The sequence below is a fragment of the Acinonyx jubatus genome, chromosome D4, assembly GCF_027475565.1.
Source record: "Acinonyx jubatus isolate Ajub_Pintada_27869175 chromosome D4, VMU_Ajub_asm_v1.0, whole genome shotgun sequence".
NCBI classification, from domain to species: Eukaryota; Metazoa; Chordata; class Mammalia; order Carnivora; family Felidae; genus Acinonyx; species Acinonyx jubatus.
The window spans coordinates 20,320,877-20,343,155 of NC_069391.1; the positions used below are offsets into that span (position 1 = coordinate 20,320,877).

Sequence of the window (22,279 nt, forward strand, 5' to 3'; positions counted from 1 at the left end):
AAGTATGGGCCTGCAGCAATTCCAAACATCTATTGACTTGCCCCTCTTTATCACCATGTGGTCCTCCATAACAATGGTTTGCTCAGTTTTAGGGTTTTCAAGCTTGTTTGTCTTTGCTTCTTAGGTGGGTATTTTTTTTTGTCCCATCCATCTATCCATCATCCATCCATCCATCCATCCATCCAACCATCTGCTTTCTTTGAGCAGTTACGATGTGCCAAATATGTTCTGGATGCTTACTTAAGATTCAGAGGTGGAAGAAGACAGATATGGAGCTTGCATTCTGGAGAAGGGTTGCATTATATGATGTGGAGACTTTTATCTCCCTCAACCTGAGCTCATGTACATCACATTACTTTAAAATATCTTTGTATCTAGTGCTGACACGGATGTTTTGAATGCTTTATGAGTTTGACAGGATTTGGGGAGGCAGAATCTCAAACCATGATTATGAAGTAAAAGAATCACCCAGTTGAAGGAAAGAAGAAAAAGGGGGAAAAGAGAAAGGAGGATAAGGAACCAAAAGTTCATCATAGAAGTTCCTAGGACCCTACTTTCCCAGGTAGCTCATGTGTACAACTAGACAATGTTGGAGGTCCTGGATTTGCATGGCAGCCCCATTCGTCTCTATAATCCCTCCCTTTCTCATATTCTACTGTAGTATGATGCCCTCTCCATAGTTAGCATAAATAAAACTTTTCATGTATAACATTAAGGGCAATTAAAAAAATAAATGTATCATCCACCATCATTTTTGTAATAAAAGCTATAAAACTTTATTTTACTTTTTAATTCAACATATCATATCAACCTTTTTAGATTTTCATCACTTTTATTTTAATGGCCATATATCATTCCATTGTGTTGCCTCCCAAATTGTTTAGCTGTCCTCTGTCCTTTCTTTTACTATTCAGAGAGTTCTACTTTTGCACTCCCACAATTCATAAATGGTGCGATGAAAGTCTTTGAAGAGATTTATTCCTGAAATTTATTTCATGAATTCCCAGAAAAAGGACAATTAGGTCAAAAAGTATTGATGTTGTGGGGCTCTTGTTAGATATTTTAAATTACTTTTCAAAAGGGACCAGCAATGTGGCAATTTTCCTGAAACCTCATCAACATTAGTTTGCTTTTAAAAATCAGTTCGTACCAATCTGATAATTTAGTAGACAAAAATTGGAGCATATTTTATGCCTATTGATCATTTGTCCTTGAGTTTACTATTTCCATCTCCCTTTAAGTGAATTGTTTGGTCCTGTCATCTGCTCATTTATTTGGCTTAGGGGTGTTCTTTCATATTTTAATGTACTCTATTCTGTCCAGATGAGGTATTGTCTTTTTAAAAAAAGTTTATTTATTTTGAAAGATAGGAAGTGTGTGTGTCCATGTGCGCGAGCAGGGGAAGGGCAGAGGGAGAGAGAGAGAGAGGGGGAGAGAATCCCAAGCAGGCTCTGCGCTATCCATGGAAACTCACAAAACTGCGAGATCACGACCTGAGTTGGTTGTTTAATGGAATGAGCCACCCAGGTGCCCCTAGATGAGGTATTCTTAATCTTGGGGCTACAGGGAGTCTTAGGAAGTCCATCAGCCTTGTACAAGCATACCTACCATTTGTGTGTGTGCATATCTGTGTGTGTGTAGGTCTGAAAGCGTCAGTGTGAATGTGTGTATTCCTGTGTCTTTGTATGTATGTGTATGTACACATGTCTGTATATATACGTGAAAGGGTCCTAACTTTCCTTAGATTCTCAAAAACATCAAATTTTTAATAATGGTTCAGAGCTCATTTGATTGTAATCTTTTCCCTAGTGTATTCCTTTTCTTTTTCTTTTAGTTTGTGTTTGCATACATTTAGCATTGTGATACAGCTTACTTTATCAATTTTTCCTCTTTGAATCTCTATTTCTTCTATCCTTGGCCTATCATTATTATTTCTTAGATAGGATAAATACACCATTGTGTATTTCACAGGGTCTTCTTTATTTCTTAGTTGATCCCTTCTAAATCTGGAATTTACTTCTAAGTATACGCCTAAACTAAGTTCTCTGCTTGTCTACTGTCCAACCCTTTTATTCCATGGTGTTTCCTTTCCCTATCATTTTGGGACATCCTTTTTACATGTTAAATTCTCCTTTTGTCATTGTCTGCTTTTGGACCTTTCATTTCATCAAGTTGTAGATCTAATTTTGCTCTAGTGCATCTTTATTTTGGTTATTCTTCTTCAGTGATTTATTTATTTATTTTTAAAGTTTATTTTATTTATCATTTGAGAGAGAGAGAGAGTGTGTGTGTGAACAGGGGAGGGACAGAGAGAGGGAGAGAGAGAGAGAGAGAGAGAGAGAGAGAGAGAGAGAATCCTGAGCAGACTCCATGCTGTCAGTGCAGAGCCCAACGCAGGGCTTGATCCCATGACCTGTGAGATCACGACCTGAGCCAAAATCAAGAGTTGGACGCTTAACCAACTGAGCCACCCAGGCGCCCCTTCAGTGACTTATTTAAATGTCATCTATCATCATTGCTCTTTTTTCAGAATATCCTTTGCCATTTTGCCTGTAGTTTTCAAAATTGTTTTTAAGTGCATGCTGTCAAATTCCATAAGAAATCCTTTTGCATCATTTTGATATTATCCTGAATCACTAAATCAGAAAATCAGAATATTTAGATTTTCTGTTTGAGAAACATGATGTTTTTCTATTAATCATATTCTCTACTGTGCTTTCCAGGAAATTTTTGAAGTTTTTTTTTTTTTTTTATCCCATGATTATGGCTGTGGATGTAATTGGTTATATTTGATTATGCTTCATTTTTTTTTAAAGTAGGGTTCACACCCAGCATGGAGCCCAGGGTAGAGCTTGAACTCATGACCCTGAGATCTAGACCTGTGCTGAGATTAAGAGTCAGATGCTTAACTGACTGAGCCACCCAGACACCCCAGTTACATTTGATTATGAATTGGATCTCATTCTGTAATTTGTTTCCTATCTTGTTTATTTATGAAAGTTATTGATTTTTAAAATACTTATCATGTATCCATAGCGAGCCAGTTATTGAACTTTTGGATTACTGCTAATGGTAGTTTAGATGAGAACATCAGATTTTTAAAGGCTATAATTATATCATCTGCGAATGAAGCTTTCTATCTTTCTAATAACTACTCTCATGGTTTCTTTTTCATGTCTTATTACATCAGCCAGATTTATCAATACGATATTAAATAATAATGGTGATAGAGAGCTTATTTATTTTGTCCCCTTTTCTAATGGGAAAATCTGTAATGTTTTTCCATTAAAAAGGATGCTGGCTTGGTTTTAAATAGATCCTTATTATGTTAAGGAAGTGTCACTCTCTTCCTATTTTTAAAAATGTTTTGACATCTATTGAAATGCATTTTTTGGCAACCATTAGGATGAGCATATGGTTCGTATTATTTAATCTATTGATCTGATGTGTTGTATTAATAGATACCCTTGTGCTGAACTTTCTTTGCATTGCTGGAGAAACCCTTTGTGGTTATGGTGTTTTAGTCCCTTAATGTGCTGCTGAACGCTATTTGCTGGGCCTGTACTCTCAAATGATATTGGATCCTGTTTCCTTTAAAACAAATTTTGTATCAGGGCTTAAAATCAAGACTGCATTTGCCTTGCAAAATGAATTAGCAGGTTTTTTTTAACCTATTTTTCCTATGGTAAAGAATAATTTATGTAACATGGAAATGCACTCTCCTGTAAAATTTGGATAGATTTCTCTACAGACTTCAGCGTTGATACAAATGTCCTGGGGAGGGGTGGGGAGGGTCATTCTTAAATAAAATGCACATCCTCTGAGTCTTCCTTGTTTGCTGACCTAACTTAACATTTCTTGTAGCAACTGGATTATTTTATATTTTTGTCACCTCCTGTCTGTTTAATTGATAACAAAATAAATTTGCTAAAGAATTACGTACCACGTCCCCCCTCACTATTATTACTCTTTTGGACCTGTCATTATAATCACTTCCTCATTTCTGATTTCATTTGGGCCTTTTTTCTTGATTGTATTTGCCAGAGGTTGGCCTTTTCTATTAACTCTCTCAAAGAATCAGCTTTTGGTTTTATTTACTGATTCCACTGTTTTTGTGTTTCCCAATTTGTTTATTCCTGCTATTATCTTTCTTTCCTGCCTACTGTTGTCCTTCAAGTTTGTGCGTATGGTGGGGGTGGGGCAAGGAAATCTGTTTTCCAAGATCTAAAGCAGTAAGCTTTGGTCTTTTTATTTATTTATTTTTTAATCTAAAAAGCATTTAAAACAGAATTTATCCCTTGTACTAACTAGTTGCTTCTCATGATCTTAAAATGCCATGTTTTGGACCCAGTCTGTCGGTCCAGTGTATAATATGGTAGGGACTTGTGATAGGCTGTGGTGTCACAACCAGAGTGGTATCTGACCGAAACAGGTACCCTTGTAGGGACTCTTTTATGCCTCCCCTGTGTCCCCTTCATCATCTTGGGCTCCGTAGGTGCTGGCTCTTTGTGTTCATGTGTTTGTAAAAAGAGAAATCTTTCCTAAAAAGTCAGAGTGATGCAGTATGGGACACTTTGTTACTAATAAAAACAGCTTCCGGGGTACCTGGGCAGCTCAGTCGGTTGAGCATCTGACTTCAGCTCAGGTCATGATCTCCTTGTTTGTGGGTTTGAGCCCCACGTCGGGCTCTGTGTTCACAGCTCAGAGCCTGGAGCCTGCTTCGGATTCTGTGTCTCCTCCCTCTCTGCCCCTCCCCTGCTCACATTTTGTCTTTCTCAAAAAATAAATAAAACATTTTAAAATTTTTCAGGAGGTCCCTAAACTTGGATAAGCAAAAAAAAAAAAAAAAAAATGTTTATTTTTCTTTACTTTCACTAATTTTATAACTGAAATATAGCATTTTCTTCCCCTCGGAAAGTAGGCAACAAACCAGTCACATCAGCAGTGCCAGGATATGCCACCAATAAAAATCACAGAAGTCTTTCTAGCACAATACAGTTGCTGCACACATCTTGAAATATCATTTAGAGCCATCATTATTTCAGAATCATGTTAGTTGTTAGACCCGTTGCTACAGCTGGTTATCTAATGCGCTAATAAGGCAACCTATCTATTACTATTTTCCATATTTGTTCTTTTAATATGTTGAAAACTGTATTTCAACATAATTGATTTTCTTTGCTATCTTACAAAATACTTTCATCAAAAATGCATATGCACTTAAATACATGCGCACACACACACACACACACACACACAATTTCCATTTAAAAACATTCTGGGGTGCCTGGGTGGCTCTGTCAGTTAAGCGTCTGACTTAGGCTCTGTCATGATCGAGCCCCGCGTCAGGCTTTGTGCTGACAGCTTGGAGCCTGGAGCCTGCTTCAGATTCTATGTCTTCCTCTCTCTCTGCCCCTACCCTACTCATTCTCTCTCTCCCTCTCCCTCTTTCTCTCTCTCAAAAATAAATAAACGTTTTAAAAAAATGTTTTAAACATTATTCTGACAAGGGATCTGTGGGCTCCCCCAGACTGTCAAAGACGTCAATGCCTCAAAAAAAATGGTCAAGGGGGCACCTGAGTGGCTCTGTCAGTTGAGCATAGGACTCGATTTCGGCTCAGCTCATGATCCTGGGGTAGTGGGATCAGGCCCAAGTCAGACTCCATGCTGAGCATGGAGTCTGCTTGAGATTTTTCTCTCTCTGTCTCCTTCTGCCCCCTCCCCAACCCCCACACTGTCTGTCTCTTTCTCTCTCTTTCTAAAAAAAAACAAAAACAAAAAAACAAAAATGGTCAGGTACTCTGCTCTGATGCATGGTTGGAACAGGGCCTTCCTGGACCTCGGTGGGCTTTCAGGAGGGATTTAGAGAACTCTGTCAATTCTTTGAAGACATATACCACCCACAAGGGGAGGGGAGTTCTTCCAAAATGTGATTTAAAAATATTGCCACTTTTATTCTTTCTTTCAAAATGCAGTGTCTGCTATGTGCGTGGCAGAGCTCGAGTCCCATCCCTGCTAGTGTGAACAGGATAGTAGGGATTCCCAGGGAGTCACCTGCGCCCGCCCCTGGCCCTGGCCTTCCCAGATTTCTAATAATCATGGCAGTGACTTTTATTTCAACTTGGTCTCTTCTTCCAGTTTTACAGGCAGGCTGTGTCTCCTCGAGACACTTCTGTATCTTCTGTATCCCGAGTAGGGGTGGTGCGGAGGAGGCAGTGAGGAAGTGGATGCTCTGCATCAGGAAACGGACCTTCTAAAAGGTTTGCTCTCTGTCCTCTGGTTTCACATGAAACCTTTACAAAACGCAATCACTTTACAAAACGCCATCTCACTTGACCAACCCTCTGAGGAATTAGTCCCATTTTACAGATGGGAGAACTGAGGCTCTGAGATATGAGGACTATTCAAGGCCACATTGCTCATTGATGAAGGTGTTGGGAATTAAACTCAGCTCCTCTGATTCCCAGTGAAGTGCTTTGCCTGCTTTGCTGCAATGCTTCCTGTAAATTTTAATTTTCTCTACTCGTACACGTAACGCAGTGATTGTGGGAATTTTTCTTCATTTTCAATATTACTCCATTCGTAGTTTAAATGGGACGCCCAAATATGCTTGAGGCTTTTCTAGGTAATGGAGACAACACCCACCAATCTTCTGCTTTAACCCAATATGTCTCTTCTGAGCTCCAGGGAAAAATCTACAAATCTGGAAAATTCTCCCTTTGATCTATCTTCGTTCACACTCAATCCTTGTAGTACCACTGAAACTTTTCTTCAATTGAAAGAAAAAAAAAGTGTCACACTTCATGCATTTGTTCAAAACATTTTAATTGAACACCTGCTATGTGCCAGGCCCTCCACCTGTAAAGACACGTCCATTGTAGAAAAGTGTAGAAAGAAGACAGCCCAGATGTCCACCAGAACTGGAATGGGTAGGTGAATTATAATAGAGACACAAAATTTACTACTGCCTAGCATAAAAATGCACGAAGCATAGCCACATGCAAAACAAGGATACATTTTAAAGACATAATCTTGCTTTAAAGGAGAGAGACGCATACACACGAAGTACAGACCGTAGAATTCCATTTTTATAAATTTCAAAAATAGTAAAAAAAAAAAAAAAAAAAAAAGCCTCTTATTTTGGGATGTCTGCTCCGGGAGTAAAACCATGAAAAATAAAAATGGAGAGACGATTGGCAATCAGCTGCCTGTCCAGAAGCAGGGATGGTTTGTGGAGCAGGGCACTTGTGAGGTCTAAGGGGTGGCAACGAAAGTGTTCACTTTATAATTATTTCTTCCAACTACACATTTATGATTTATGCAGTCTTCTGTATGTGTGTGCCATTTCACCAAAAAAAAAAAAAAAAAAAAGGTTTAAAATTTCAGATAAGAAGAAGGGGGAAAGATAAAATAAAATAAAGGCCAACAACAACAACAACAACAAAGGGGAAAATCCACAAGATTCTACCCCTGACTGTGAACACTTTGGGTATATTCTTCCAGCCACTTTTTTCTGTGCATACATTGTTTTTCCTAGCAAAAAGGAGATCACACCGTAATAAAATTCTGATTTTTCATTTTGTTCCCTCATCAAAGATTGTTACGTGCCCTTCTCCCAGGGGCCCTCCCGCCAGCCCAGCACCTGGGCGGGCCCTGGATGGTGGGGCTGCCCTTCATCAGGCAAGTGAAAGGGCCTGAGATGGACTTCCAAGTAGCTTAACTTACTGTCAAACAAGCACCTTTGAGATTCGGAGGAGAGCCTGAGCCCCCACCATGCAACTTACAAAGCAACAACCTTGGGCTGCTGTCCCATTTTACAGAGGGAGGGGTAGAGGATCGAGAGTGAAGCCACTTGCCCGAGGGCACGGAGCCAGCGGGTCAATGGCAGGGCTGGCACCGCCTTCTCCCACCTTGCTGACCGCCTCTTCCACGCCATTTACCCACCCGAATCCACAAGGTTCCCCTTCTTTCCGCCTAAATAAAATGACACACCCCCACACCCAGTCTTGCTTCTTGCAGGGCGTCAGGTTGCCACCCCGGAGCCTGAGCGGGAGGCCAGCACTCCAGGGAGGGAGCGGGGATGGCTCCCAGCTCCGGGCTGCGCCTGCCAAGGCTCCCAGAGCGGCTGATTGCATCATCACTCACCCCTTGTCAGGTCTTATTGCTCCGACATCCCCTAAATGACAAAGTTGGATTCATTAAGTGTAAATTCAATCAAACTTGAGAGTGAGAGAGAAAATAAAAGTGACTCAGAAGAAGAGAAATGGAGGCACTGGTAAGCGGTTGTTACTTTTGTTTGGAGAAGGGGTCCACGGCCCTGTGCTCCAGGCAGCGGAGTCAGGGAAGTGTCAGGGTGAGGCTGGTTCAAGTCTCACCTCCAGCATTTGCGAGCTGTGAGGCCTGGGGGGGGGGGGGGGGGCAGGCAAGTCACATTCCCTCTGGGCCTCCACCTTCTCATCTGTAGGTGGGGTACCATCGACATAAAATGGCGTAGTGCGTGCTATCAGCATATCACTTAATGGAAGGTATGGGTTTAGTAGACCTTTCGTGCTTCTGGGGAGGCAGATTGCCACAAGTTCAAATCTACCTGGGTAGAGATGCCTGGGCGGTGTGGGGGTCAGCTTGCAGATGTGCAGGTGGCAAAGGGCAGGGGATACTGGACGGCAGAATATGGAATCGGAATCCCCCTCAGATGGGGTTCTCAGAACTGTGAGACTATGATGCAGAAGACAAAACGCCTTTTACATCAGGCATTTTGGGTAGTAGACACACACACACACACACACACACACACACACACAGGGACATACACCAGGAACCACAGGATATCCACGTGTGTGTCTGTGTATATAAAATTGGAACAATTAATAAAATGTTTAGCGGTACTATGGCAGATATTTGCTAGTATTTAAAAAAAAGTTTTCTTTTCCAATTAAACACCCACTAGATGGATGTCATGACCTACTAATGAGGGTGTTGGCCAAGGTCACATAGCAAGTTTGAGGTGAAACAGGCTAGAACCAGATCTCCTGGCCAGTATCCAGCTTAGGCTGGGTAAGTGCTCATCCCAGTGTGCACGGCCCAGGAAGCAGTGGGACGCGACAGACATGAAAGCTGGGACAGGGCTGGGAATCGCCCAGGCTGGGGCAATGCATTTCACGGCAGAGCACAGAGCATTTGTTCTGCTAGGAACCTAGGAATCGTATCTGCCAAGAATCTACTAAATAGGGCTGAGGGACAGAAGACATTCACAGACCACCTCGGCCTGGGGTATGATTCTGGTTCTAATACTGTCTTATGATGGGTCCTTGGAGCTGGCACTTCTGCTCTCTGGGGTTTGCTTTTCCTTTTCTGGATGTGTGTATGGGGTTGGGGGTGGGGGGCAGTCCATATACTTGATGAGGAAGGGTTAATAGAAGTTCCTTCAGGCATTCCAAGGCTGCTTTGAAGCACTGCCACCTACTGGTCACTCCCTCTCATTACACCCCATCACTTCTTGAGGGCTCTACCTCGAAATGCTTGGTCCCTTCCAAAACCCACCCGTCACGAAAGTTCTCTGAATCCTCAGAGCAACTCTCTGAGAAAAGCTGATATCCTTGTATTTATCTTACATTTGAAGAATTTGGGGGTCAGAGAGATTAAGTGACTCACTCAAGGACACACAGGATTTCCACACGGATGTGCTGATTCCCAGTTCAGTGCACCTTCAGCTCATACAGAGTAACAAACCCCAGCATGGTGGTTAGCTAAAGGCTAAAGAGAGGAGTAGAGGTGCAGGTTTCTGACTGATCAGAAGGGGGCAGGGGGAACAAGACAGCTTATTTGGGAAGTGCCAGGAAATACTGTCAGGTGCAGCACATTTCATCCTGGTTGCCCAGTCTTTCTTTGTGCTCTCCAAAAACCTAGACAGAGGCGTGATTCCAAAGCAATGTCATCTAGCTTCATTCTGTTTGAGGTGTTTTGGGAATGTGACAATTTCAGGTTAATTTGGTCCATGCAGACAGGTGAACTGTCCAGCTTAGACCCTGGCAGAGTCTGATTTCATTTTTTTCACAATGTAATAAGCAAATAGAGGCGACGTGGTGTGATGGTTAAGGGGCAGGTCCTAGTGTCATAGTCCCGTGGGTTCAAATCCTGTCTCTGCCATTTCACTTGCCATGTGACCTTGGTCAAATTACTCAGTTTCTTTACCTGCAAAATGGGGATACCAATAGTACTTTAGCTCACTGGCTGTTGTATGAACTACAGGAGTTAATGTAGATAAAGCATTAGAGAGTAACTGGACTGTGGTAGGCACTTAATAAATATTAAATATTTTTATAAGAGTTGAGAGGATGAGTTTGAGTTACCCTGACTTGGATTAAAATCCCACTTTCTCACTCATTTTGCAACATTGTACAGCCCTCCCCTCTTTCTGGGTCTTCTCCACCTGGACCACCCTGCCGGGCCATTCTCTGACTCCCATGACTGCCGTGTGGTGACCACATCCCAGTCGAAGCCCACACTCAAGGTCAGCTTGGCGGTGGGTTCGCTGGTATGTAGGAGGGGTGGGCGGGCTGGGACACATCTGCTCCCTTGGCTAGAATTATGCTCTTCTATTTTTCCCCCGTGGAACTATTTTATGCAGCAAGGTCAAGTGAGCAGGACTACAAATCAATTTAAACAAAAGCGCTGAGGCAGGTACCCTTGAACTCCAGTGACTTAAAATAGCCTCGTCGTCATCCTTAGCCAAACACCCCGTACCTGAGTTCACTTAGCCTGTCATCGCCAACTAATAAACCATCCCCCTCATGGAAACCAACCGGAATGAAACCTCTGAATCAAAGTGGATGTGAGGCCTGCTTGGATTAATAGAGCCGCATCAGCTTCCCCCTGTGTTCCCGGGATTGCTAGAGAGCTTGATGCACTCTTAGGGAAATGAATATCTTATTCATTACTATCAGGAAGACCAGCCCAGCTGTCTTAATAACCACGCTGGCTGCTCTGTGAGTAGCCGAGCATAGCCCAGGCTTCTTTGTGGAATGCCTCAAAGTTCTACCTTAGGAACGGGGGTGGGGGGGGGGGGGTGGGGGGGGTGGAATTGCTTAGAGGGGTAGGGGTAAGGTGGGGGAAGAGTAGGGAGGATTTATTTGAAAATGAAAGAAAAGGAACACTTAGCACTTAGTGTTGAGCCTAGCCCTGTGCTGGGAGCTTTAGATGTGACAATTCATCTCTTCTCCACAATTACCCTCTTTCGTGGATGTTCTGATACCAGTTTTTAAAATAACAGCTTTATTGAGGGATCATTCACAAACCATCTGTACTAGTCAGGGGTCTCTGGAGAAACAGAACCAATAAGATATATATATATATATATATATATATATATATATATATATATATATATATTAGGATATATATATATATTAGGATATATATACATATATATCTAAGAGAAATATAAAAAAAGAGATTTATTATAAGGAATTGGCTCCCATGATTATGGAGGCTGAGTCCCGCAATCTGTTATTTGTCAGCTGCAGAGCCAGGAGGGCCAGTGATACAATTGCAATCCCATTCCAAAGGCCTGAGAACCAGGAGCACCAATGGTTTATGTTCTGGTCCAAGGGCAGGAGACGATGGACGTGTCAGCTCAAGAGGTCAGGCAGAGAGAGAGAGAGAGAGAGAGAGAGAGAATTCAACCTTCTTCCGCCTTTTCGCTCTAGTCAAACCCTCAGTGGGTTAGATGATCCCCACCCACACTGGGGAGGGCACTCTGCCTCACTCAGTCCGCCAATTTGAATGCTAATCTCTGCCAGAGACACCTTCACGGATACGCTAGACTATTGTTTATTATTATCCGGGCACCTTGTCCTGGTCACGCTGACACACACAATTAGCCATCACACCATCAAGTCACATTTTTGAAGTATACAGGTCAGTGGCTTTCATATGTTTACCAAGCTGTGCAGACGTAGCATTCCCCCTTCCCCCAGCGCCTGGTGGCCACTGATCTACCCTCTGTCCATTTGCCTCCATCAAATCTAGACATTGCTTGTAAATGGAAGATCGTATGTGGCCTTCAGTGACTGATTTCCTTCACTTAGCATGATGTTTCCCAAGTTCACCCACGTTGTAGCATGCGTCAGCACTTTGTTTCTTTTTATGGCTGAATAATATTCCATTGTGTGGATCTAACATATCTTGTTTCTCTGACTTCCAGTCAGTGGACAGTTGGGCAGTTTCCACTTGTTGCCTATTACCAATAATGCTGTGGTGAACATTCACACACACATTTCGGTGTGGACATGTGCTTTCAATTCTCTTCAAACTGGGAGTAGAATTTCTGGGGGCAGAAGTGCTGGGTCAGACGGTGACTCTGTTTCACCTCTGGAGAACTGCCACATCACTCTCCAAAATGGCGGCATTGTTTTTCCCACCAGCAACACTGGAAGGCTCCGTTTTCTTCATGCCTTCAACAGGTGCTGGTTATTGCCGATCTTTTAGATTGTTTTAATGTCTATTTTATTTTTGAAAGGGAGAAAGAGATAGGGCGTGAGCAGGGGAGAGGCAGACACAGAATCCGAAGCAGGCTCCAGGCTCCGAGCTGTCAGCACAGAGCTGAACGTGGGGCTCAAACTCACGAACCACAAGATCATGACTTGATCCGAAGTCAGACACAACCCACTGAGCCACCCAGATGCCCCGCCTATCTTTTTGATGGCTGCAACCCTAGCAGAGGTGAAACTGTATCTCACTGTGCTGGGATTTGCATTTCTCTGATGACTACCGATGTTGAACATCTTTCTATGCGCTCGTTGGCCATTGCTATGCCTTCTTTTGAGGATGTGTGCGTTTGAGAAATGTATATTGCAAACCTTTTGATATCTGATTAAAAATCCAATTTTAATTGGGTTATTTATCTTTTTATTGTTGAACTGTGAGATTTTTTTATACAGTCCCTTATCAGATACGTGATTTGCAAATACTTTCTCCTATTCTCTCCGTAACTTTCTTGGTGATGTCCATTGAAGCACAAGTTTTTAATTTGGATGAGGTCCAAATTCTTTTCCTTTTGTCACTCCTGTTTTTGTTTTTGGTGCCCTATGTAAGAAATCATAGCTTAATCCAAGGTCATGACAATTTACATTTCTGTTTTCTTCTAAGAGCTTTATAGTTTTAGCTCTTGCATTTAGATCTATGATCTATTTTCAGTTAATTTTTGAATACTGTGTGAGGTAGGGGGTCAAATTTCGGTTTTTTTTAAAGTTTATTTAATGGGGCGCCTGGGTGGCACAGTCGGTTAAGCGTCCGACTTCAGCCAGGTCACGATCTCGCGGTCCGTGAGTTCGAGCCCCGCGTCAGGCTCTGGGCTGATGGCTCGGAGCCTGGAGCCTGTTTCCGATTCTGTGTCTCCCTCTCTCTCTGCCCCTCCCCCGTTCATGCTCTGTCTCTCTCTGTCCCAAAAATAAATAAACGTTGAAAAAAAAATTTAAATAAAGTTTATTTATTTATTTTGAGAGAGACAGAGCATGTGAGTGGGGGAGGGGCAGAGAGAGAGAGAGAGACAGAGAATCCCAAGCAGGCTCCATGCTGCCAGTGCAGAGCCCAACATGGGGCTCAAACTCACAAACCGGGAGATCATAACCTGAGCTGAAATCAAGAGTCAGACACTTAACTGATGGAGCCACACAGGCACCCCCCAACTTCATTTTTTTTACATGCGGATAGCCAGCTGTCCCAGTGCCCTAAGTTCAAACGACTATTCTTGCCCCATTTCGTTGTCTTGGCACCTTTGTTAAAAAATCTGTTGGCCATAGATGTATGGATTTCTTTCTGCACTCGCAATTCTATGCTATTGATTTATATGTTTCTCCTTATGCCAGGACCACACTGTCTTGATTACTGTAGCTTTGTAGAAAGTTTTGCCATTGGGAATTTGTAGTTGAAGTTGTGAACTCTCTGACTTTTTTCTTTTTCCAGAAGTTTTGGCTATTCTCAGTTCCTTGCATTTCCATATAAATTTTCAGGTTGGCTTGTCAATTTCTGAAGAAAAGGCAGGTGGGATTTTGCAGACATTGCCTTAAAGATGTAGCTCAACTGGTGAGTATTACCATCTTATCAATGTGAAGTCTTCCACGAACATAGAATGTCTACATTTATTTACGTCTTCTTTAATTTCTTTTAAAAACATTTTTTGTAGTTTTTGGTGTATGAGTCTTACACTTGTTTTGTTAGATGTATTCCTAAGTATTTTACACTTTTTGAAGCTATTATAAATGAAATTGTTTTCCTAATTTTCTTTTTGGATTGTTTATTGCTAACATACAGCAATACAATTGATTTTTTGTATATTAATCGTGTACATTAACCCTGCAACATCGCTATTGACACTATTTTACAGATGAGAAAACAGAAGACCAGATGGGGTGAGTGAATGACTTAAGATTACATGGTTTTTTTGTCTTCCCAATCTCTCTTTCTTTGCAAAGCCACTTTTCCCTGCTTGGTGAAAATCCTACTCATTCTGTGTATAAGGTTCATTCTACCTCCTCTTGCTCACTCCAGGGATGGGCTATGTCCATCTGTTCCCACCACTGGTTAAACAATGCTGAGGAATGAAGTCACTATGGAGGAAATCACAGCTAAGAGTTAGGGAGAGAAAGAGAGTTCTGTCATCATCATTGAGCACCTGGATCCAGCCATACCTAAAGCCAGACCTCTAGAGTTTTTAGATTCATTAGCTACTTATTTTTTTAGTTTAAGATCATTTGTATTGGGGGGTGCCTGGGCGATTCAGTTGGTTGAGTGTCCGACTCTTGGTTTTGGCTCAGGTGATGATTCCAGGGTTGTGAGACTGAGCCCCGGGTTGGGCACTGAGCTGAGCATGGAGCCTTATTGGGATTCTCTCTCTCTCTCTCTCTCTCTCTCTCTCTCTCTCTCTCTCTTTCTCTCTCTCCCTCTCCTTCTCCCTCTCTCTCTCTCAAGTAAAATTTTTTAAAAAGATCATTTGAATTGGGTTTCTGTCTCATGTCACATTCTTTTAGTGAAAAGAATCCTAACTTACATGCTAGTAAAGGGCAGCATATGGCTTTGACGCCAGGCCTATATGATTCCAAAGTTGCACTCACTCCACTGCCTGCAATGCCCCTTCCAGACACTGAAACTGGTTGAGTGGATGTTTGAGTGGCTTCCAGGGGAAATGAATGTTGCGGTATATAAGCAACAAGGAGACTGGAGTTCGAGTCCCCTGAGACATACAAGCATCAGCAAAGGCCCAGGAAACCGGGCACAAGGATAGCTGGGGTCAAAGGTAGGCCCCAAATCTTCCTGCCTGTTGGGTCTGGGCCCATCTCAGTCTCTCTGAGGTACAGTTTCCTGGGATGGGACACCTTTTTCTGATTGTTTTTCAGGCACAAAGGCCACAGAAGAAATCATGACAGCTCCTGAAATGCACCTGCCCATCACCTTATGAAATTCCCAGGAGAGTGCTCTGAGAGGCCAGGAGGGCAGATGATCCTGGCCATTGTATAGATAGGGAAACTGAGGTGAGACAGGGTTCAATGACTTATTTAAAGACTCTCATCTCCTTAAAGAATGAGCGAAGCCTAGGGCTCATGTCTTTGTGCCGAATATTCTCACAGTAAACCAGGGGAGGCAGTGGCGCCTCCTTGGGATTTGCCTGGGGCCTGAGATTTCCCATAATCCAATTAATAAATTGTCCAAGATGGAGGGCCAGCTCCCAATTAGTCCTCCTGTCTCCCTGGTGCCTCTCTGAGCTTTGTGGGTAGCAACTCCCTAGAAAGAGAAGAGAAGCCCCCACCCTGCCAGCTCCCTCCTTGGGAATGAGGGGTCTAGAAATTAGCTGATTCTTGATAAGCCCTAATTATAAATTAGGTCTTATTATCTGTGGCTCCTGAAACCATGCTGGATGAATTAAAACTCTAGGAAAAGGAATATTTCAATTAACCATATGAACTCAGGTAATTGCCTACCGAGAAAAAGCCCTTATGAACGAGTCGTGGAGCAGTTATGAGGACATCAGAAGGGGAAGGCCAGGGCCAAAGCTTGCGTGTCTGAGTGAGCCGGAAACGAGGGGTGGACCTCTCTGAGGCAGATACTTTCTGAGGACACGTCCTGGAAATGGCAGGACCTGCAGATGCCTCGTGGCCAGAGCCTGGGTCTTGGAATCAGAGGACCAGGGTTAGAGTCCTCCCTCTGACATCTATTGCTCTGGAGACTCTGTGCCTCAGTTTCCTCACCTGAAAATGGGCACGCCAGATGAAATGATGAATATGAAAGAGTTTTGTCAGCTACAAAGTGTGGCACACACACCAAACATTATGGCTTTGGGGCAGCTGGATGCCCTTTAAAGGGGAAGAGGAGAAGGAGCTGGAAAACTCTGTCTTGACTGACTTCAGGAGACAGGGATCTCCGGCCTCTGTTGACATTCATTCATTGGTTCATCCCACCAACGTTTCATGGATGTGCACCATGTGCCGGGCACTGAGCCAGGCAGCTTAGAGAGTGGAGGCACAGAGAGTGGAGAAGTCACAGTCTGGTGGGAGAAAGACAGGAAAGAAATAGGCAGGACACTCAAGGATAGGGTCTGCCAGAAGCAGCGCTCAGTGAGGATATACTGGATGAGGACACTGGGGCCCCCTGAGCAAAGGTCAGCATAGGATCATGGAGACTTTTCCCCAAATGAGCCATACTTTCCCTTTTAATTTCTACACTCAGCCAGGGAGCCACCGAGAGTCCTAAACTTTCTACAAGGAATTCCAGAAATCCCTGAAGTAGCTCCAAACCACCCTCCCCCCCGCCCCCCCCCCCCCTCCGGGATGTTTGTTCAATTCTGATTCCTGATGTATAGAAGGAGGCAGAGATGCCAACCCTGTGACAAGGTCAGGTCACTGCTTGTAGTAGACACAGAAGGGGCTTACTCCACCGAGTCCTTCTTAGCTCTCCTGACCACTTTCCTTGAGAAGGCAAATCAGAGGAGCAACAAGTCTGAAGTTTAGAATTACATTGAAGAAGATTCAGCTTTGCGGTGTCTGGGTGGCTCAGTCAGTTAAGCGTTGGACTCTTGATTTCGGCTCAGGTCATGATCGCGTAGTTTGTGAGTTCGAGCCCCACATCGGGCTCGCTGCTGTCAGCATGGAGCCCACTTCCTCTGTCCTCTCTCTCTGCCCTTCCCCTGCTCACACTTTCTCTCAAAAATGAAATAAACATAAAAAAAAAGATTTAACTTTCTTACTCTGAAGCCATATTCATTGACTCAGAAAACCCCATCACATCGCCAGGCCTGCAGGAATGAGTGACCGGAAAAGAGCAGAGTGGATGAGTCATCTAAGAGGAGACATATTCTGTTAGCAGGAAGGTGCCATTAAAATCTTGTGAATTAGTGATAAATTCCCCACATAACCTTCCTTGCCGCCCTCGTTAAAACGTGTCCTTCTGCAGGTCCCATACACAAATCCCTGCACCTTGAAAACGTGAATCCCTTCCCTAACATTGGAATCCCCTTTACAGCTCAGCAGTTTACAAGCAATGCTTGAATACCACCAGCAATGGGGGACTCACTATCTCAAAAAGTAGTTCAGTCCATTGCCAGACAATTGTCATAATCAAGCTCCTCTTTATAATGGGCTGAAATCTCACCCTCCCTACATCCGTGGGGAAGGCAATAGGGCCAGCATTGTTGCTGGATCAGAGTGGGAAAGTCTTTCCTATCCAGTGAAGGAAACTTCTTTCCTTTTATTTGCTGGTGCAACCAAACATTTAATTATAAAAGCTTCTCCAAGGCAATAGATGTTAAAAATTAAGATGAATACACTCATTTTGGCCAATAGCACAAACTGCTATTACTCTGAAAGTCCCAATTCATTACTGTATATTGTAACGGAACATTAACACTCGCATAACGACCTCAAGACCTGTCTCGCATGCACAATCAGTATGCCTTGCCCAGGCTCCTTTATACCCAGGAAAGCAAGAAAAAAAACCCAGATGCCTCGGAAAATTGCCTTTCCAGAGGAAACACTGACAGACCTTTAATTACAATAACTGGCCATGCACAGACCGATGCCACAACTCAATCCCTGGGCCAGGCCCGATGACAGAGGGGCTGGGGAGGGAGGTGGTGGAGAATCTGATGGCTCCAGGTTCTCCAGCTCTCCCCCCACCTAAATGCCCTTCTGCTGCTGCACATCATACCCCTGCTGGGGGCTGCCTCAGTCTCCCCACCTGAGAGCCTGGGAGAGCTGGCTAAAAGTAAAGCAACGACCCAGGGACCCTTCTCTAGGGACCCCATCCTCCACCCCAGTAACATCCAGGTACCTTGGAGACAAAAAGCAGCTCTCAGGTAGATCCTATCATCCCCTGCTTGCAAACCTTTGATGGCTCCCATCGCCCTTGGGATAAAATCTCAAGTCCTGACAGAGAACCACAGACTGTGTGGTTCAGTGCCAGCCTACCTCTCTGGCCTCTTTCTCTTCCCTTCCTACTGTTCTGAACTATCTTTTCTCTCTCAACTCCTCCCTGATTCAGAGCTCCTGCACATGCTGTTCCCTCCATCCCATTCCTCTCACTTCTGGGCTGGCTAACTCCCCCTCCTTTGTCAGGCCTCAGTTGGTCCCCCTAGATGGGAGAGCCAGAGTGACGGGGACACAGGAATGGGCCATGTTTCTCTCCAACCTGCTCTAGATCAAGGCCTATTCATCTTATCAAGTCAGCTGTGGCTTGAGCACCAAGTCTTCTCAAATAGGAATTTTATTAAGAGCGCAGATGCATAATGTCAGGCCCATCCTAATTTGTTAGTGCTATGAACTTGTAGACAACCGTGAGAACAGGTGCTCCTCCACTCCTAGCCTCATGGTGCCGTGGCCGCGAAACGGGCCTGTGGTCACGAAGAGCTTATTTTGTTTCAGGTGGGACAATATTCTGAAACAGAAATGAATATTTTTTTAAGTTTATTTATTTACTTTCTAGAGGGGGGAGGGGCAGAGAGCAAGGGAGAGAGAGAATCCCAAGCAGGCTCTGTGCTGACAGTGCAGAGCCCAATATGGGGCTCGATCTCAAGCACCGTGAGATGATGTCCTGAGCTGAAATCAAGAGTCAGATGCTTAACCATCTGAGCCACCCAGGTACCCCCAGAAATGAATATTTTATTTTACTATTTTATTTTATTTTATTTTTTAATGCTTATTTATTTTTGAGACACACAGCGTGTGAGCAGGGGAGGCAGAGAGAAAGGGAGACACAGAATCCGAAGCAGGCTCCAGGCTCTGAGCTGTCAGCACAGAGCCTGATACAGGGCTTGAACTCACAAACAGTGAGATCATGACCTGAGCCGAAGTCAGATGCTTAACCGACTGGGCCACCCAGTTGCCTCAGAAATGAATATTTTAGAAGAGTATTTCCATTAACCACTCGACCTTTTCCTCATTTCAGTCAACTTGGCTAGTATTCTGTGGGGTGTGACCCATCAGCAAGCAATGAAGTCAACGTAATAGGTGACAACTTGAATTGAAAAATAAAAAGCGTGGTGGGTGGTAAACCCCAAAACGTGTGGGACATGAACCAATGGGTCCTGGGCTTCACATCCCAAGGGGACCCTCGGAGGGCTGCTGGACCCCCAGAGAGGGGACCCCAGAGATTCAGGCAGGGCCTCAACTTTCTCCCCGAGGCCCCTGCACCCAGCAAGGTGTGCCGCAGAGGTGGCACAGAAGAAGAAGCCCATGAGGGGTTTTCTCATAGAGGGGTAATGGAGTGGCCCCTGGTGTGGGGCGTGGCTGAGGGTGGGGTGAACGGATGGCTGCCCCGGCAGGTACCCCTAATAACCTCAGCACTCCATAAGGGCCTTGGGACTCAGAACCAGCCTCAGAAAAAGAGGGTGTAGGAAACTGACAGGGGCTCAGGAAGGAATTAAAGTCAGTGATAGAAATTATTGTTAAGATCTAGATCTAGATCTAGATCTAGAGACAGAGATAGATGTAGATATAGATATAGATACAGATACAGATACAGATACAGATATAGGTATAGATATAGATATATAGCCACCAGAGTGTTCATTGCTTTGTGTTCAAGGGCCCTGGAATGGTTGTGTCAAGGGAGCGGGCTTCTCTTCCCCTGGAAGACAGACCCTAGTCCCTCCTCTGCCCTCAGTAAAGGTAGGGAGATGATAATAGCTGATGATAATACCTTCAGTGCCAAGCCCTGGTCTGCAGACTTCATCTAGATTTAGCCATGTAATTATCCAACAACACCCCACTATGATGTTATGATATCCATTTTAAATCGGGGGGAGGGGGCACCTGGGTGGCCCAGTCAGTTAAGCATCCAACTTCAGCTCAGGTCATGATCTCACAGTTCGTGAGTTCGAGCCCCACATTGGGCTCTGCGCTGATAGTGGGGATCCTGCTTGAGATTCTCTCTCTCTCTCTCTCTCTCTCTCTCTCTCTCTCTCTCTCTCCCTCTCTCTCTATCTCTCTCTCTCTCTGCTCTTCCCTACTTGTGTTTTTTTTTTCTCTCTCTCAAAATAAATAAATAAACTTTAAAAGAAAATCAGGGGGAAATGGAGGCCCGGGGAGGTTAAGTGACTTACCCAAGGTCACATCGCCAACAAACACCAGTGCTGGGACTTGAACCTGGGCACTCTGGTTCTAGAACATGGGCTGGGAACCACCACACTCCATTCTACACCTAGCCTCTCAGACTCACCCTTCCACCAGGGGAGGCCTGGGGCATAGCATGGGGTCTCCTCTCTGCCATTTAATAGCCATATGACCTGGACAAATCACCTCTTCTTCATGCCCCAATTTACCACCGCAACGTGGAATAATTCCAGCTTCTCAGAGCTGTTCTGAGAATCCAGAGTTATTTTGATACAAAGCACTCAAGATGGTCCCTGACAATATATAATTAGTTTCCAACAAATAGTGGTTATTAATAATTACAGAATAGTGTTAATGGGTATAAAGGCCCTTTGTAAACTGCACGTGGGACAGTGCTCCTAGGACATGACCATGGAATCTTTCAGGTCTGGGTTGAAATCAGGGTGACCAGTTCCCTGGTTTACCTGGCATTGTCCTGGTTTAACACTGAAAGTCTCATGGCTCTGAAAACCCCTCACTCCCAAGCAAATCGGGCCAACGCACCATACTGGGAGTCCTGCTCCTTTCTGACTGCACGAGTGGGAGGGTCACCTTACCTCTCAGACCTGTTTCCTCAATTGTACAATGAAGATAATGTTATACACCAGTGGCCCTGGAGCCCACAGCATTAGTACTGACTGGGCACTTGCCGGAAATGCAAATTCTGCCATCCTACACCAGACCAACGTAATCAGAAACTCTGGAGCTGTTTTACAAACCCTTCTGGGGAGTGTAATGCCTGCTAAGTTTAAGAGTCACTGATGTAAAGTACCCGCAGGGTGCAGGAGGCCACATCAGACCAGGTGAGCATCTGGCATTCTGTGAGTCCTCAGCGGCCTGTGGCCACCACCCCTGTCATCACGAGGGAGGTGGTGGAACCACTGAGGTGGGGGAGGAATGTGACGAGTTGGGTCCTCGGGCCCCCAAACTTCTTTGAAACCGAGAGCTTGACGTGTGTTTGGGTTTTGCCATCGGAACACTGGGTTAACTTCCGGCCTCAGAAAGCTCACTTTCCTCATTGCCATTTAGAGATGACGGGGCTAAAACTCTGAGTCAGTGCCTCCTAGCTGAGGGCAGCGGGCGTTGTGGAACTGGCCATCTGATGGTATTCCTTCTGTGCCCTGTTTCAACTCCGTGGGTCAAGATGTGTGCAATGATAGAGACAGCAATTACCATTTAATGGACCCGTAACTATGTCCAAGGTACTTTGTAGTCATCGTGGGGCTGGGGTCTGCCTCTGCCCATCAGAGAATTCCCCTGCCCAGCACAGTGTCCAGCATCAATTTAGTGTTGGATACGTCAGGGTTACATACACGATTGAATTCTTTGAGTGCGTAATACACGCCATCTTAGTTAATTCTCAGGATAACTCCATGAATTAGGTACGATCATCATCCCCCCATTTTGTCGGCGAAGAAACTGAACGCAGAAAGTTGAGCCGACTTGCCCAGAGCCCCCCAGCTGTGAGAAGCAGGCCTGGGATTCAGAGCCTAATTTTCCTCTGTGCCATGCCTGCTTTCAAGAAGGTGCTGTGGGTGTGCTGGGCTTAGCCCAAATACCAGCTCCTCTGAGAAGTCTTTCTAGACTCCTGCCCCCAACCCCCTTGCCCTGATCACACATGTCATGACCCCCTCTTTGGACCT

At 44.3% G+C, this 22,279-nt stretch overlaps 1 long non-coding RNA gene across 1 annotated transcript in view; it reads right to left on the bottom strand.

Annotated features, from left to right (window-relative positions):
* Window positions 1–17,599: 17,599 nt before the first annotated feature.
* The window catches only part of LOC128312132 (uncharacterized), a 69,841-nt gene continuing 65,161 nt past the window's right edge, over window positions 17,600–22,279 (bottom strand). Inside the window, exon 3 of the long non-coding RNA XR_008291032.1 lies at window positions 17,600–18,921. This is a non-coding gene — a long non-coding RNA (uncharacterized LOC128312132). The remainder of the gene's footprint in view (window positions 18,922–22,279) is intronic.